This window comes from Coenobita brevimanus, chromosome 116 (assembly GCF_032717465.1).
Source record: "Coenobita brevimanus isolate Jiangsu-jjx chromosome 116, ASM3271746v2, whole genome shotgun sequence".
NCBI classification, from domain to species: Eukaryota; Metazoa; Arthropoda; class Malacostraca; order Decapoda; family Coenobitidae; genus Coenobita; species Coenobita brevimanus.
The window spans coordinates 16,424,139-16,429,231 of record NC_137069.1 but is presented as its reverse complement, the minus strand read 5'-3'; positions in this window follow the sequence as shown (position 1 = coordinate 16,429,231).

The following is a 5,093-nucleotide window of genomic DNA, read 5'->3' as shown; positions in this document are numbered from 1 at the left end:
TTAAGTCCTACCATACACACACTACCATACATACACTACCATACACACTTCCTACCACACACACACACACACACACACACACACACACAGGTTCATAGTGGATTATTAGAACTTCATTGTAACTACATACCGTACATTATCTCTCTCTCTCTCTCTCTCTCTCTCTCTCTCTCTCTCTCTCTCTCTCTCTCTCTCTCTCTCTCTCTCTCTCTCAGCTGGGCAGGAATGTTACCAATTACACACGGTGCTCAAAAACAGCGGAAGTGTAGCGGTTCAGTCTGGTTCGTGATTCGCGATTCGTTGTTCGAGATTCATTGTTCGATTCGTTGTTTTTTATTCGTAATTCGTTGTTCGTTACGCGCGATTCCTTCGTGAATCGTAGTTTGTGATTCGTTCGTGATTGGCTGTTCGTGATTCTTTTTCGTTGTTCGTGATTCGGTACTCGTGATTCATTGTTCGTGATTCGCTGTTCGCGATTCGCTGTTCGCGATTCGTCGTTCGCGATTCGTCGCTCGTGATTCGTAGTTCGTGATTCGTTGTCCGTGATTCATGGGTTGTGAATCGATGCCTGTTATTCGTTGTTCTTGGTTTATAGTCCTTCCTTTTTTCTTTAATTTTGTTTAGGTCTATTATATGATTCATGATTCGTAACATGTGGCTTTTAATACATGGTTCGTGTTGATGCTGGAGAGGGACGCCTTCGCGTGGTGGCACCGATTTTGCCGTGTGGTGGAGCTGCCCTCCCATATCAGCATCTCCTAATTCTTTCCCTATCCTCTGAAAGGTGGATGGTGGATTGCAGTAAAAGGGAAATTCAGCCTGCAGTCCACTGGGTTCATGTCCAGGTGAGCTTGGGATTGCAGCTATTACTACTACTACTACTACTGCTGCTGCTGCTACTACTACTATTGCTTCTGCGGCTGTTGCTGCTGCTGCTGCTGCCTCTACTACTGCTGTTACTACTACTACTACTATTACCACTACTACTACATCAGAACCGTGAACAGTTTTCAACAGAAGAACCCTATAAATACTATACATACTGGAACTGGGGACGCAAGAGTTTTAAAGCGTCTTGATCAATAATAGAGCAGTTTGGAATCACACTTGACCAGCGTGATTAGAGTTCTGTTATATTCAGAGCTGTAGGGGAAAAAAATCTCACCAGTGACATTCAAGCGGGTAGGAAGGTGTATTCCTTCATATTTCTGGAGTTTGAGACGTGTGAAAAGAATCTACTCGTATACTTTTACTGTATATTTGAACTACAAGCTTTACATAATTCACTCATGAAAATACCTGAAAATTTAATGACGCATAGCCTTAAAAAGAGGGTCTGTTAAAAATGGGTGATTAGTGAAGTAACGTGGAATCTAACTTTATAAATACAGCATAGACTATTATTCATATTAGTTCCCAGTAATCCCAACAAAACAAGAACCATAAAAATAAAGTAAAAAGTTGAATAGGTATATATTTTCAAAGAGTTCCTGATAAATAGGTTGTGGCTGAAGCAAATACAAATCGCCAATCAATATGAATAATTTGCAAAAACTGTACAGGCATAAGAAAAAGTTAGTCGACACATCTCTGCTGGTGTGGTAATGGAAGGTCTATCAGATACAGTGTATCTATCTATAGGCTGACGCCTTAATCCCGCAAGGGGTGACCACAAACAAATCGCCTCCATGTTGCCCAGTCTCCTGCCATATCGCTACCCTATCCCTAGCTCACACACTCGTCTCTTATATACCTCTCCACTCAGTCCCTCCATCTCATCCTCGGTCACCTCCTTCCTTCCTCTCCCTCCCACCACCTCACTTACATACACTCTCCTCTTTAGTCTCTAACTCTTCATCCTCTGGAAGGTGTTACAGGAATTATTATTATTATTATTATTTTTTTTTTTATTATTATTATTATTATTATTTTTATTTATCACGATATGAGACTCACAGCAAATGAGAACGAGAGGGAAGGATACTCTCTGTCGCTTGGGGAGGTAATGAGGAATATAGAAGGGAGGACACAGTGCTGGCAATGTACGCTAACTTTTGACCATGGCTGTGCGTTAGAACAAAGGGAGATGCATAAAAATTTGTGCGAATGAGAGACCGCACAGATTTTTCAAATATGGCTGCCACTTCAATACGAGAAATCCATTGTGGTGTTAATGTTAGTGGCGTATGTGTGAACTCGACTGGGAAAAACTGCGTGGGGTTGGCTGGGAGAATTTTTAGAACATGAGAATTAATTTAGGCAATATTAACACTCCCAGGGTTTTATGCTGACTCGGCTGACTATAATCGCCTTGAGTCAGCATCAGTTTAATCCGAGAGTTATCCAGACCATCAAAGAGTTAAGCTTGATGTATATGAATCTGTAAAAATGGGGGGAAAATTCTGGTAGGAATTGATTTTGAAAAGCATCCTTGTTTAAAATTCCCACATCATTTGAGGAAATCCATTGCGAAATATCTGACCTAAGCTGGTGCTTCGTGTCATTCTCTCTCTCTCTCTCTCTCTCTCTCTCTCTCTCTCTCTCTCTCTCTCTCTCTCTCTCTCTCTCTCTCTCTCTCTCTCTCTCTCTCTCTCTCAGTGGTGGTGTTCATTCCCAGCCTTTAATTTCTCGTAACTCACTTTGGCAGGAAGAGTTGTGAACTGCCAGAGAGAGAGAAAGAGAGAGAAAGAGAGAGAGTGGAAATGGGAGTGTAGTGCTGGGAGTGAGTGTGAGTTAGTGTGTGTGGCCAATTGGAGTTATTTGATGAGTTAGGACTGCGTGCAAGTGAGTGATCATGAGTGTGTGTGTGTGTGTGTGTGTGTGTGTGTGTGTGTGTGTGTGTGTGTGTGTGTGTGTGTGTGTGTGTGTAGAGGGCCAATTTAGAGAATTAACATGGTGAAACTGCATATAGAGCCAGAAAGGATTTTGAGAGTGGATCCAGTGCTACTGTAAATTTGATTTTGTTTATCTTTACCACTTCCAAACGCTTTTATTCAATTTACGAGACGCTGTAGTAAATAAAAAGCTAATTAAAGCTCTAACTTCATTAGCATGTTCAAAAGGCATAGAGAGCCAGAGGTAGCGTTGATTTTTGAAGCAGCGTTGAACTTTGAGCGTGGAAAATAGTTTAGAGTTGAGATTAATTATACGCCTGATATTTTGCCTCTTCTGCTTTTTCATTTATCTTTCCTGTGTTGGTTATTTCCTGTGTGTGTGTGTGTGTGTGTGTGTGTGTGTGTGTGTGTGTGTGTGTGTGTTTTATGCGAGGAAGAAGGAACCAAAGGCCATGAGCCCGCAGTAACAGTTCCCTCCAAGAGAAAAACAAAATACAATAGAGAGCCAAATTCAAGATCCGATCATTTTGAGATCCCTGGACACACTACGTTTGAAAGACTGGAGATCATAGGCAGCAGGAAATACAGACAGAGGGAGACTGTTCCAGAGCTGACCTGTTGCATAAATGAAAGACTGGGAGTAACGGTTAACTCTTGCATTAGAGAGTTGGACAGAAAAGGGATGAGAGTTTGCTGCCAGACGGGTGCTACGCGCCCGTCTTAGAGGTGGAGGAATGCAAGCAGACAGTTCAGAGGAGCAGTGACCATTAAAGTAGCGATAGAAAAGAGATAAAGATGCAACAGTGCGGTGAAGAGACAGAGGTTGAAGGGAGTCAGTAAGAGGAGGAGAGTTAATGAGACGAAAAGCCTTTGACTCCACCCTATTGAGAAGAGCTGTATGTGGGGAGCCTCCCCACACATGAGAGTTGTACTCCACACAGGGGCGGATAAAACCCCTGTATAGAGTCAACAATTGTGCAGGGGTAAAGAAAGAGCGGAGTCGGCTTAGCACACCCAATCTCTTGGAAGCAGATTTTACAAGAGATGCAATATGATCTTTCCAAGATAAGTCCCGAGTAAACGAAACCCCAAGCATGTTCAAGGATGATGCAGGATTAAGCTGAATATTATTAAACATTAGTGGGTATACCTGTGGAAGACTTTGTCGGGTTGATAGGTGTAAGAACTGAGTCTTAGATGCATTAAAGACAACCATATTATTTTTACCCCAGTCAGAGATATGAGCCAAGTCAGACATTAGGTGTGCCATAGCCTCATCCCTTGTTTGTTGAAGTAACTGTTGAGATGGGCGTTGCGGGAACCGAATGGAAAGGTGAAGGGTGGAGTCATCAGCGTATGAGTGGATAGGGTTAGATGTACAGCTTAGAAGATCATTGATGAATAAAAGGAAGAGAGTAGGTGATAGGACAGAGCCCTGAGGAACACCACTGTTGATAGATCTAGGAGAAGAACGATGGCCGTCTACAACAGCGGCTATAGAACGACCAGAAAGGAAGCTAGCGATGAAGGCACAGATAGAATGACAGAAACCGTAGGAGGGCAGTTTGGAAATTAAAGATTTATGCCAGACTCGATCGAAAGCCTTTGAGATGTCAAGTGCAATGGCAAAGCTTTCGCCAAAGTCCCGAAAGGAGGATGACCAGGAGTCTGAAAGGTAGGTGAGAAGATCGCCAGTGGAGCGTCCCTGACGGAACCCATACTGACGATCGGAAAGAAGGTTGTGATAGGAAAGATGCCTTAAAATTTTTCTATTAAGAATTGACTCGAAAACTTTTGAAATACAGGACGTTAAAGCAATTGGACGATAGTTGGAGGGTTGGGAGTGGTCACCCTTCTTTGGGACTGGCTGAATGAGAGTAAACTTCCAGCAAGAAGGAAAGGTACAAGTTGACAGACAAAGGCGAAATAGTTTGCCTAGGCAGGGTGTAAGCACAGAAGCACAGTTCTTGAGAACAACAGGAGGGACCCCATCAGGCCCATATGCCTTGTTAGTACTGAGGCCAGTGATGGCAGAAAATACATCAACTGAAGAAATTTTAATGTCAGCCATAAGGAAGTCAGAGGGGGGAAGTGATGGAGGAACAGCACCGGAATCGTCTAAGGTGGAATTGGAGGAGAAAGTCTGTGCGAAGAGATCTGCTTTATCAGTAGAAGAAATAGCTACAGAACCATCAGAGTAGAAAAGAGGAGGGAAGGATGATGAGGTAAAGTTGTTAGAAAGATTTTTGGCAAGGTGCC